This window comes from Cynocephalus volans, chromosome 8 (genome assembly GCF_027409185.1).
Source record: "Cynocephalus volans isolate mCynVol1 chromosome 8, mCynVol1.pri, whole genome shotgun sequence".
NCBI classification, from domain to species: domain Eukaryota; kingdom Metazoa; phylum Chordata; class Mammalia; order Dermoptera; family Cynocephalidae; genus Cynocephalus; species Cynocephalus volans.
In genome coordinates this window covers 77,001,363-77,015,691 of record NC_084467.1, presented here as the reverse complement: position 1 = coordinate 77,015,691, position 14,329 = coordinate 77,001,363, and positions in this window count along the sequence as shown.

Sequence of the window (14,329 nt, the reverse complement as noted above, 5' to 3'; positions counted from 1 at the left end):
CTTAAAGGCTCTCTCAGGTGTCCTCAAGATCTGTCACAGTGACACGTTTCTCATACTGCTTCATGGAGACAGTCCTACCACAGGAAAGAAACAAAGGGGAAAAAAAGGAGAAAGAAAAACAGCTAATGAGCAGACAGTGAACTTTTCATATAAAATAAATCAATAAATATATACACATACATATATATGCATGTGTGTATATATATGTATGTACGCACACACGCACACACACCAGTCTGACAGTTCAGTCCAAATCATCATTACAAGTTTATGATTGGACTTCTAACAGAGCCTACTGGCACAAAGGACTAAACAGTCGAGCCATCATTGTTGGAAATGTATTGTTCAGGACATTAGCTAATTTACTGATGTAGCAGTAGAGAATCAGATTCAGTTAAAGAATAAATTGGAATATTTTGCTGCTGTTTTTTTTTTAAGCCACTTTAAAGCCTATGTATTAAAATGACAAAGTCTTAAATAGGGGTCTCTTTTTCTAAACAAAAGATATGCAAATTGTAATTCAAGATTTATATTATGATAAAAACTGAAATACAAAAGAGTCATCCTGCAAAATGTAAAAGTACATTGCTTCATGAGTCTATAATGGTATAATGGGATGTCGATGTAGTAAGAGGTGTCAGAAGGGAGACAATGACCTTAAAATTTTAAGTCAGAAACATTAGACTTGAACAGTAAGTTTCTACCTACCCACCTAACTACCCATCTATCTATCCAATACTGCATTTTTTGAAAATTTGAGATGAGGAACAGTCTATTTTTATCTTCTAATGTTGTAGCCATAATATGGGATGGGAAGGGGGTTGGAGAATTACTTTTCACATAACCATTCCAACCCTGAAATTGGATAAAGATTTACCTTGAATTTTAGGTTTATGGCCTATTTCTCATAAAAATCAGTGGTGTGTTATGAAGCTTGGAGACCATTCCTGGCCTAGCCACAGGACCAGTGCCTTAACATCAAATGGCAGTGACTCCAGTGCTCCCTGCATCAGAAAGACTTGCAGTTAGTTTGCAGGGACACCCGATTTTTAAAGTGACGGGGCAATTTCCAGTTAGTTATTTTGTGTCACTGAAGGAGAGTGGGGCAACCTAAAGACACGGTATTAGAACACAATAAACTTATTCTATCAAATTGCAGAGAAACTGCAGCAAACCACTATTTAGATTTGAGATTATTCTACTTGCTTATCCTAAAAAATATGGAGGCGTGTGCATGTGTGTGTGTGTGTGTGTGTGTGTGTGTGTGTGTGTGTGTGTGTGTTTCTGATGGAGACACAGTTTAAGTAATCAAGTGATATACCACATGTGAAGCAGATGTACAGGATTGTTCCCACTACTAAACAGAGCAGAATGCCTGCTTTAGCTTTATTTGGCAGGAATTTATATACTTGCTTCACTATTTGATCTTAACTTAAACAAAGGACGCTGGTCTCAGCCACCACTGATTTCAGGGCAACAGCTCTGTCTTATTTCTGAAAGGCAGTGGAATTGTGACACTTGGAAAATCAAATGGTTGCACAGTGTGGAAGTATCTTAAATGTTTATTTATTGTTTTAGTGGAGCCAAACCTTCATTTTCTTGTTTCTGAGTGTGCAATTGATTGCACTGAAAGTTGTAGGCAGGAGGATCTTACTTTTATACAAATGTCAGAACCTTGGCAAAGCAATTCCCAGAACTTTAGGACAAACCCAAACAAGCCAGGGACTCTAAAAGAGGCCTAAGAAAATGCTCCCAGACTGAACTCCTGATAATTTTCCAGTTCAGAAAGTTGCTGAGGGTCTTCTGTCAGGGCGGGCTCATGGTTTATGATTTTTGAGCCTGTGCGATGCTCCTTTCTATTTCATCTTGACTTAACGTCATTAGTCTTCCTTCACAGAAACCTGAGCGTTCATTTTCTAATCTATCTAGATGATACGCTGACAGCATTTCCCTGATCGAGACTTTACCATTTATGTCTCTGCCTCTGTTAATCATTTTCAGAAATGAGATTTATAGTAAAAAGGATTAAATCAATTCTGACTCCCTCCAAATTTCTAGGATTTCAGGGATTCTTGATGAACATAGAAACCATGGCCCCTCAGAGAGGCTTTATTAAGAAGATCTTTCTCGCCTTGGAGAGTTGGCCTTTCAGAGCCAGCCGCCTCTCTGTGGGTCATAGCAAGTCAACCTCTCTATGTTTCGTTTGGCAACCATACCACAGAGGCTGCCTCCGAGCAACTCAAGCTATTTTTGATTGGAAATAGATTAGTGAGCTAGCAATTGTCTTCTCCTTCATTTTCCATCTTTCCTTCTTTCTCCTCTCCCTAGTCCTATAATGAGCACCCTTAGGAAAGGTGTCAGCCTACTTCCATTAAATGTTTATCTTTTGAGTTTCTCATCATGGGGTAAATTATGACATTTATAGCAGTCAGAGTCAAAGAGAAAAACTGCACCAGTCTAAACTAAATCACAGCTTATTTTCTTCCTTTCTAATTGCTCTAATATTCAACTAACTTCAAACAACATCACTACTATGTATCAGGCCCAGTGCAAGGAAGGAGCTTTCACAAATATAAGCACTTTCTTTCTCTTCCTTCCTTTTCTTTTCTTTTCTTTTTTTTTTCAGATTTATTCTCACTATTTTGCTTCATTGAACAGATTTTTACATCCTCCCTTAGTAGCCTTGGATCTCTTCCTGTGATACTCACTGGGGAGTCAGTACAGGGATAGCATTCCCTGACTTTCCCCCTGCTTCCTTAAACCCTGCCTGTCCCAGGAGGTGTGATGTCTTAGCAAAAGGACAATGACCACATTGACTTGTCCTTGGTCATGTGTCTAGGTGACCAGACTAGGTGCCTTTAAATTCAACTGAACCACTTACCCTCAGATAGTTGTCCTAAGATATCTGTTCTGTGTCATTCCATTTGCTGCCTGCTCCAGTCCAGAGCATGCTTGCATCATAATCTCCTTGGTTTGGTTTCCTGTGTCTGGCCCCATACTCATCCTCTTGGTCTGGGTAGATATTTTGGCTTCCTAGCTCTTACCATTATTACTACAGAGATTCTAGGTCCTAGGATGCAACCTACAAATCTGTCGGATTATATCCTTTTGGGGCCACTCTGGACAACTGCTAGAGATATTATCAACCTATACCCCCAAAATCTTTCCCCAGTACCGTCCTACTTGGTTACTCTAGTGCTTGCCATAGCCTCCAGGTTTGGGGTGGGGAGGAGTGGGTAATGTGTTAACCATTTTTGCTCAGTTCAAAATGTCTTATTTTCACCAGCTGACCAACGTCGGTATGTTCTAAAAGTCATTGTTCCATCTCTCTTTCTCTAGTGCAAGCTAAGTATTTGCTTGTATAGGATTTGCCTCCTATACACACAAAGATTTCCAAGTCCAGAATCCATGGCTATGGATACCTGTCCTGCTTCCTCATAGTCAGCACACCTGGAGCTAGTAGAAGTATCCTTCCTTCAACTCTTTTGACCAAGATGGTATGGTGACCTGTTCACTCTCAACTCTCCTGTCACCATTCCCTCTGCTAGTGTCTAGGGACTTGGGAAAAGTCAGAAGTTTTATCCATACCAGAGAAATGGATTTCTGGCAGCACTTCAAGATATAAAAGGTTAAAAAGGAATATCAGAAATAATAGCCAGGACACCTTACTTCTTTGTTAGTTGATAATAAGGGATTAAGCAAGTAGGAGGAGACTAACAAATATTACTAGCTCATAGTTTTAGGGATTTCATGGGTCAGATCATATACCGTGGTGGTATATGGGGTGCTAGCCACATCCATATCCATAATAGGCACCTGCTGTATACACAGGACACTCTACTGAAGACATAAAATGTTACAAAAGATGTAAAATGTTGTAAAAGACAGTTCTTCCTTTCCAGGGGCTTGGGATGAGTCTAAAGAGATCACTATAGACTTAAAGGTTAGAAACTATCATTCAACACACATTTGGACAATAAGTACTGAAGGTACTCTCAAGAGAGTAGAATGAGATGGTCAGAGTAGAACTTGGCCTGAGGCCACAGCCAGCTTCATGGGTATGATGCATGAGGCTTCACACTTGGTTTAGTTCTCTAGTGTTGCCATCTTAGTGATCTAATCGTAAAAATTGTGTTTTGTAAGTGAAATTCAAAGGGACCATCCTGCATGACCATGAGCAGAGGCAATATGCACACATGTGTGTCCATCTTTCCTTGCTGCCCATTTCCATAGAGCATTCACACTGCCCGGTGAGCATGAGAGTTCAGGGAGACTCAAAGCAAGTACAAGGTACGTGTGTTACATCTATGACAGTAATTATGGGAAAAAGCACGGGGTAGAGGGGGCACTGACACCTCCTAGAGGCCATGTTTTTCATACCAGCAGAGTTTGCTTCAGAAACAAACTACAGAAACAGGTATGGAGTTCTAAGGAACACAAAAATATCAAGGAACTCTGTCAGATCTTTTTTCTTACTCATGTTACTTCTATGTATTAATAAACCACTTATGCTGGAAACGACAACATGGAAAGGAAGGAAATAACTCCTTTATTTCCTATAGTCCTTTTCCTCCCATAATCCTTTTCTTTTTAATCCTTCCTTATTCATTAGTAAGCTGAAAGCAGAGTGTTAGTAAAACGTGTGTGTGAAGTAATGACAACTGAGTTCATTCTGTGCAACATTTCCAATGTTTTGGAAATGAAATACATATGCATATATAAGCCACAAAATACAACTGTGTAATTTCAGTAATATACAATTTAAATGCACTTATATTTATGTTTAAAACTAGTATTGCAGAATTATAAAGATGAATGGTAAAATTCATGCTAATAATTAAAATTCTTTATTTTTCTTTAATCATAATGACATTAAATAGAAAATAAAAAACACCATGACAATTCAAAAGAGACACCACTAAAGAAAGGAAAAAGCCTTATAATTTGGTGCATTTAATGTCATTCATTTCCTGCCTTTTGAACAAGAGCCTTCACATTTTCATTTTGCATTGGACCTCACAGATTATGTAACACCTGGCTATGGGTCTTGATGGAAAGATGGAAACTAGAGAAGCAAAGAGCCTCTATTGGAAGTGATATCTTTGTGACTTGAAACTGATTTCCCTGATTTGGTTCATGGATATCAAAATGGAAGTGTGAATACTCCAAAATATTTGTTCAATGTTATCATATATCAATTGCCTTTTATTGATTCTAAGCTTAAAAAGTTAAACTTACCCCAAATATTTGATAAATTCTCAATTTTCTTCTCTTCTGATCACTTTATGTACGTTTTTCATACATTCAACTCTTGTAGTTGACTTTGGGGTAAGGTGTAGTGCCAGGGAAATTTTTCTCAAAATGCTAAATAGTCACTTAAGACCTTTGTTGTTTGCTGAATTACATTAAGACTCTTGATTTTTATTGGTAAGATCATTGTAAATATTTTTTTTTCCATTTCCATCCATTTCTGCCCCCTCACTGTCCACACCCCTGAACACTGCTGTGTTCTGCTACACTTCTGCTTGGGTTCTCAGTTCCACCCCAGCAACCACCTCAATGCTTGCTTTATGGAACTTTATGGAACTCGCCTCTTTTTCCTCCTGAGTCACAGACACCACCCTTTTCACCTAGAATAATCCCGTAAACCCTCTGATTACTCATATTTCTCCCTTCTCTCATTAAGAAAAATAGAGATTTCTCAGTCTCACTCTACCTCACCTTGACTACAAACCCACCAAAAAGAGGAGGAAATATTTTATAACTATAAAGCACTACACAAATATAGAACATAATTTAACGTCATTTTAATTATATTGATAACAGTTAATACTTGCTTAGGGCTTCTGCGGTGCCAGGCGGCATTCTAAACTTTTACATATTCATTATATCCTCACAACAATCCTTTAAGTGCGTCACTGGTATCGCACATTTACAGATGAGAAAACTGAGGCATAGGGAGGTTAAGCAACTTGTCAAATAGCTAATAAGTGGCGGAGGTGGAATTCCAACCTAGCAATTCCCGTTTTACCTTCTTAAGTAGAGATGCTGGTAAGTCTCATAATATCATACCTTATAGCTTGCAATAATGCTGATAAATTAACATGCATTTACAAAGGCCCTATTTCCATATGCCCAAGAGGAAGGGGGAAACAAAACCTAGTAATCTTCATATCGGAAATTGCCTACCAAAAAAATCACCCACTCTTTGCTTCTATGGTTTCATCTCGTTCAGTTTTGGTTTTTAATTTTGAGAACAAACTTCTCTGGGAAGTCAAATTTTATGTTGATTTTCCACACAAGACTGGAGCGTGGAGAACTTACATGCCTTTGCTGTCGCCCACAGATGCTTATTCTAGCTGTGTGACCACCAGCCTACATGACTACACTACAATCCACTTGGAACTTCCTAGCAGGACCACCCAGAAGCTGCAGCTGGTGCAGCAACGTGGCCGCCTGTTTACACGAGGATGTGAGCCTAAGGGAGTGGACATACCTGCTTTCTGCTGTCAGCCAAAGCCGAGATTCCCTCGGAAAGACCCAGTGTGTAATCTAGAAATATTCCTAAGTTTTAGACCCTAACTATTTCCCAGATGGAGACATTCCCTTCTCAGAGTTGGAGCAGAAGGCAGCTTCTCCCAGAGTGCTGTTGGCTTCCCCTGGTCCAGTGGAGCCAGCTGTAGCTCTGCAAATGTGGGTCGGACAGACTTCAGATGTGCTGATTCTCAGACAGACCACATAGAAAGAGCCATTTTTTCATACAGACTTTCCACTGAATCATATCCTATGCACTATCTCTGGCTTCTCAGAGAGGAACTTGTAAGGAAAAAAAAAAAAATGTGTCCTTAAAACCATTGCTCCTATCTTTTGTGGGCAGCCAAGTTCATGCTTGGCCACTACCCCAGGAGGGCATTTGGCAATAGTCACAGCTGAAAGCCTTTGTAGCTGATGAATAACTGCATCCAGAAAAGCTGACTTGGGGGTAAAGGGTGCCTGTGGAAGCGAGGAGAGTTTATAGAGCTATTAGCAATGCCTTTATCATATACTTTAGGTAATGGATTTCTCACTGAGCAGGTTATCTAACCTCTATGATTTTGTAAATCCTACCCTCTTTTACATTTTTGTTTTGGAACTCTTCAGAGAGCTCACAATTTAAAGAATTTTTGTTAGCCGATCACTTTATAAAACAATGGGAACACTCCCTAAGACACCTTCTTCCAAGGTAAGTTCAGATTTTCAAAGATCAAGTTGCCTTAAACTGAGGAGCACCTGCATTAACAGCTTTGTCCTGTCTGCTTTATCCTTTTAACTTGGTGACTCATACCTTCTGTTGTAGGCTGCAGACAGGCCCTGGGAAGGAGAAAAGAGAAGTCAAGCCTAGAGACAAATGTCACAAGAGGTTGAGGCTTTTCCTTCATTGTCAGGCATAGGGCACAAATTCCTTTGAGGCTGAGCCTTGAGAAGAAACGCAAACTACAATTTATTTTATTGGTACTATGTGCCAGCCATTTAATTGCACAACCCCACGAGGGAAGAAGGAAATGAGATAACACTTGACAAGTACCTACTACCTACTGGGCATGAAGCTAGTATCTTTACAATGTATTATTTCGATTTTAGACTTTATAATTAAGGTTGCATACTTAACAAATAAAAATATAGGGTATCTAGTTAAATGTGAATTTCAGGTAAACCATGAGTAATTTTTTTAGTGTACGTATGCCCCATTCAATATTTGGGACATACTTATACTAAAAAAAGTGTTGTTTATTAGAAATTCATATTTAACTGGGTATCCTATATTTCATCCGGCAACCTTATTTATAATAATCCTAAGAAGTAGGAATCATTATTCTCATTTTATAATGGAGAAAACTAAGACTCAGAGACATCAAGAAATTTGCCCAAGATGATAACAAATATCAGAGTCAGGATAACAGTTTGATTCTGTTTAATTCCAAATCCTATATATCCGCAACTATATCATACAGTCCCCTCCTCCAAGCTAATAAATAGTTTTTATTCAGTTAAATAAGCTGCCTCAAAAGAAAGAGCTAACTTCAATTTTAAATACTGGATACTTGTTAATGATATACCTGTTCCAAACTCTTAGGGCTAGAGAGAAAAAGAGATGTATTACCAAGATAATTAAGAATGAGGGCCTGCCCTCGGAGAAAGGTACAAGGTAGTGGAGAAGATGGGAGAGAGAGAGAAGGGAGAGAAGGAAAAAGGAGCGAGGAAATGCTCGATGTGTAGGTAGTTGGTCTCAAGTTCTTAAACAGGAACATTGATGTTACAGTTGATTCTGCTTTAAAAGTTTGTGTTTATGGTAAGGTCCCCTGTCTCATGGGGGAAGATGCTGAGTATGGGAAATTGATAACTATCCTCAGTGTCTCCGAGGAAGAAGATTCCTCCTTGTAGGAGATCAATGTCTACCTCTCTTTGGTGTCCCTGATGCCTTGAGCCCATGGCTCCAGGTCACACTGTGACCTTCAGGGTCCTGCAGTGGTTTGGCTGTCACATGGCTTACCTCACTGATGACCAGAGTGACCTTGGCAAGTCTATCCATGGAGGAGGCTGCCCCTTCCCTCCCTTGGCTGCCTGCAGTAGCTGTCAGCTTGTGTGAAGAAGATGATCAGGAAACATTAAAAGAAAGGCCGAATCCAAGGTTAGCAAGTATTAGAAGCTCAAAAAACTAGGATAATCATAAAATAATATTAGAGTACTTCCTTTGTGTCAAGTATTGTATTAGTCATTTTATAAGTGTATTCCTAAACATCACAGGAAAAAAAGTTAGGTAGGATTTATTTTCTCTGTCATGCATATGGGAACACCGAGACAAAGGTGAAGGTCACACAGCTAACAGGAAGATCTGTCCATCTGCTCTGAAACCCTGCTTTTGTATACCACCAAGCTCTCTCCTTAAAACAAAGGGAATCAGACTCCTTCCATCCAGAAAAGCAGGGAAATTCACCATTAAACAGCAAGCAGAAAGAGAGAATGTTTAGGACCTTAGAGAAAGAAGCAGGCCTGAATCTAATATCATTCTCTCTTATCTCTTAATTGAAGACAGGGGTACACATGCCCACTTTTGCAGCTAACACCAAAAATAGAAATAAACACTGTGCAAATGCATATCTAATAGTATAGCTTATGGTGTGATTCCTTTTTCCTATATCATTTTACAAAATGAAAAAAGATTTGGGAAGAGAAACTTAGAAATGGACACCAAGAAAGCTTACATTTTCATAGTAAGGGCCTTTTCAAAGTTGAAGTTTCTGTTTCTGATAAGAAAAAGCTTTTAAGAGTGCTTTTTATATAGCATTGTTTATCTGTATTTATAGTCAATTTCTTCCTTCACTTTGCTTCTCCTATGCTGCAATGCTAAGTTTCCCTTTATATTTTCCCAATGGTTAATATCCTGCCTCTGAAAATTATCCATTAAAATTTTATCAATTTTGTATTTTGGTGAGACAGTATGAGGAAATGTCATTGTGAAATTAGATTTTTTCTTTGACATCAGGCGCCCAGTCAGCAATCCAATCTCATGTGTTTCTATTGAGACATTAGGATTTGATATAATTTTGGGCAGAAAACATTTTAAAAATGAAACAATTGAATTTTCTAGATGGTCTTGGGGACCACTTAGCTTAAGAGAATACACTTCCAAATCAAAAGCCTTTCAATCATTTTAAATATTATTTGGATGATATTTGCTCTGTGTGTAGTAGCAGTTTGAATTTGTATTGAATGTTTGACCGGCTCATGCACACATAGATGATGTATGAAATTATTATTTCATATTTTTCTAGTGTTTGCATTGCAAGTGACATCTGGCTGACAGGAACTTAGAGAAATGGGATATGAAGTGAATGCTGCAGTTACCACAAGCATCGTATTTATCAAAAGATTTAAGGTTGGTCTGTCTTTGTTTAACATAGAAAACTTGGAACAGTGACTGGGAAACACCATGTTTTGGTGTTGTGTGCATTTTTTTAACTGAGCTGTTTAGTAAAAAAGTAGTCAAAGAATAAACACTAATTGTATTATTTGTTCTGCTCATGAAACTAAATATTATACATCCTAATTTTAAGAAAACATTTAAATTAGATTTGATATAATTTCCATATATTTTGCTTGTATTCAGAGAATTTACAGATTTCATGTTAGAAAAGCATGCATATTGAGCACAATTCATCATTACTCAGAAAAGGCAATGTGAAAAAAAAAACCTCAACTGCATTTTAAATTTTATTTTCTAATTTGTAAATGTGCAAAATTGAAGTGAGACATGAAAACGTAGTACAATGTTTACAAGCTCTGACTCTGTTGCAATTCACACATGTAAATATACATGCTCTCCTATTCTCTCTTTTCTTGGAGGTCTTGGTGTAAATACTAATTCAGTCATGAGAAATATCATTCATTTAACAAAGATTTATGAGCCTACTGTGAACTGTGGACTAATCAGGTGCTGGGGACGTGCAGAGGAATCAATCCCTGCTCTTGGTAAACTCATAGCAGGGAGGTCAATATGAAATAACTAAGTACAGTACAGGGTTATAGAGACGATGACAAAAGTACAGAATCATTAATAAAGTGGGAGCAAAATGGTGCCAGTGGTCCCACTCCCACAGACAAGGAGGGAAGCAGAAAAGATGGTATGGATGCCATTGGGAACTCCTTTCAGTACATCAAAGTGAGGCTCACTCATTTTTTAAAACTTGAAAATTTCAGGAAAATAGAAAGAGGTGAAAATTATCCTTGTTCTTATCACCTAAAGACAAATAGTATGAAAATTTCCTTCCGGTAACCATTTTTTTTTTTTTTTTTTTTTTTTAGTTTTGAAAGCATTGTGATGATAATACTGCAAATATACTTCATGTATTATAAAGTACCATGCTACTTCCCTCCACAAAGAAAAAAAACATTCAGCATTGTTACTGCATTTCCCTGTCATTTAAATTCTTCTTATGCATAGTTGTTAATGACCATATAATAGTCCAATTGAGATTCAATACCATAAATTAGCCATAAATTACCATAAATTAGAGTATTTTCTTTGTTTTCCATCTCCCTTGACCAACAGTAAGTTGGTGACTTCTGAGAAAAAGGTATTCGGGAGAAGAGATAAATCTCCAATGGTGGGATTCCTGGCCCCAGAAGAAGACATATTACTATGCTATGTACTTTCCATGTGTTACTAGGTTTATTGTCACAGGAACACTGATTCAAGTGTGGTATAGTAGGAATAGACTATGGATTCACCTAGAGTTGAGTTCAAATTTAATTCCCAGCTTTGTCTAGATGTGTGATTTCCAGAAATGATTTCATCTCTCTGAGCCTCAGCTTCCCCATTTAAGAATTGGGTCAATAATACAACTCGTTTCTTTAGCAACATTAAGCATATACTATGTATAAGGTATCTTGGTCAGCATAGGAGATGTAAGATGAGTAGGGCGTGTGTTAGGTCTTTGAGGATCCTGCAGCCTAGTGGCAGAGTCAGATGTAATAATGGGTCTGAAAGGTCCTGGGGAAACATTTTATTCCTGGTGAAGAAGCATTTAGTCTGGATCCTAACTAAGGAGGAGCAGGTTTTAACTTGTTCTCCAACAATAGTGTTCACCTTCTGCTAACTAAGCAATTATATGCCCAGAGTTGTGTGTATGTGTTCCTTTCCCTACCCTAAAGAAGCTTACCAGCTAGTTTCAATCCTAATACCCAGAAGAATGTGGCTTCTGTTTTATAGATTAACACACTAACTTATTTTAGAAGTGATCGTGTTGATCCAGAAGTGATTGGCTTCTGCCAGAGTTCCTCCTTCTAAGAGATATGTCTAGCCTTGTGTACAGAGAGTCCTGTTAATTCATCAACAGCCACCTTTCTGACACTGTATTTTTAAAAACCTAATTGCTCTGAATGAAACTGTTACTAAAATGACTGAGTTTTTTACAAATAAACAATGGTATTAAGCAACATACAGACATATTCTGTAATCAGGTTTGGAGACGCATATATTAAGTCTCTCCCTGCTAAAATCCAAACCTTCTAAAATATATTCTAAAATTACAGCTAGAATACTCAGACCTAGTGGCAAGTTTTCAAGTGTTTATAATTTAGCAATTTAAAATGCTTCAGACACCATTAAAACTCATTTTGAACCACAAAAGATAATCTACAAGCTACAGCTCCTGTCTTCTGTTAATAGGCAATGGTATATCAGTTGTATTGCCATAAAACCGCTGCATAACAATCTGCCCCCAAATTCAGTGGCTTAAAACAATCATTTATTTGGCCTTAACAGGGATTTGGCTGGCCTAGACTGGTCATGGCTAGTGTTGGCTCTGTCCAGTGTGTCTCTTATCCTCTTCTTGGGACCTGTGGGTTAGTTTAGGCATGTCCTTCTCATAGTGAGAGTTCAGTCACTTTTCAAACCTCTGCTTGCATCACATCTGTTAACATCTTACTGGGCAAAGCATGTCATTCATCCACACCCAGAGTCCAGGCTTGGGAGAGCACTACAAAGTTATATGGCACCAGTACTGACGCGGGGAGTAGTGAAGAACAGGGGCGATTCCTGAGGTCTTTCCTAAATGGCCGTAGCATTTTTCTACGAAGAAAAATGGAGTCTAAATTCAACAGGTTTTTATTTTTTAATTGCTGTGTATTTAAAACCTTCCATATTCTAGGCACTGGCCTTTTACCTTTTTATCTTCTCGCAACCCTACAAAACACATTTCAACATCCCCACATGTAGATGAGGAAATTGAGGCTGAGAGATGTTTAGTAACATGTCTAAGCTTTCATGGCTGGACAGTGGCAGAGTCTGGAGTAAACCCTGGGCTTTGGTTTCTGTTCTTTCTACTACGCAATGCTACCACCTCTATGTAAAATTTCAATTGTAAAATTTAAGAACAGAGGAATTTTAGAACTCATCTCACCTAATCTTCTAATTTCTAGCTGAAATGACTGAGCCTCAGAGAGATGATTTTTCATATTTTTATCTTACTAATTAGATAAATCCAGGGACTAGAACCTAAGTCTCTTGGTTCCTCATCTTCTCCATAACTTTATACATTTTCATCATTGGACTCACATTTATTGAATACTTGCTATGTGCCATCCACTGTGTTGATGCAGTCATCTATTGCTAAAGTCATATTATGATTATAAAAATAAAAAGAAATAGAAGGTCATGTGATTATTTACTATGTGACACAATAGGTGAATTTGTTTTCCTAAAATGTACTAAAAATGAAATTCTGAACTCCCACATCAATCTATTTCTAGCAAAGTATAGGGCAGATTTTCTCTTTGGAGTGACCACATTCCACATTTCTTAGAGGCCAAGTCAGTCTGGGAGGCTACGAGAGCTGTAAAGGCAACTCGAGTCTCACTGCTGTTAAAGGTGGGCATCTAGCTTGCTTTGGCAGCCGTGTATAAATGCTGAAATCATATGGCTGCCAGGCCCCAACTGAATTAAAGCTGACCTTAAGATGGATTTTGCAAACCATTCAAATAGATCTCTCCTTTTGGAAAGTTTTCAGAGTAAAAAAGGAGAAAACAATAAAATGCCTCCAATTTGCACTCCCTCCCCCTGGGATCTGCTGCATGCAGCCTCCATGCTCTCCCCAGCACTAAGTCATTATCCCCAGTGGGTCCTGTAAGCTTAAGAATGACAAAAAACAAGTGAAATATGGCTTAGAGCTGCTTGCATGGGATCAGAACTGCCCTCCCCATATTGATGGGCCCCTTGTATTAACCTTGGGAGGAGACAAGGGTGTGCCTGAAAGTTGCAGGCAAACATGGCTGCGTATGGGAAGTACTGGGGCATGTCATGTGGCATTTGCCTCCTGTAAAAAAGAGCACCACGTAGGCCAGGGCCTGACACATAGTAGGTGCTCAAGAAGTATTTGTTGAATGATTGATGATTGAATGAATGGTTGTCTCCCTTAATTCTAATGCTTGTCTAGTTGCTCACTTGATTTTACAAAAAAACCTGTTTGCTCTGGGACTTGGTACTGCATAAAGAGTAATGCTTTAGGCTGTGTATTCAATCACTCAAGCAATATGTTTGAGTGTTTACTGTGTTCCAGGCATGGAGGACAGGATGGTTTTGCAAAACCATATGTAATTGCTACTCTCGTGGAGCTTGCAGTCTAAAGAGATAAATCAGACATGGGTTTTGAATCCTGACTCTGACACCTATTAGCTCTTTGACTGTGGATGGGTTATTCATGTCTTTGTGCCTCAATTTCCTCATGCGTAAGGTATAATAATAGTACTTAATTAAATTTATATATATGTATATAATGTATGTATATACACA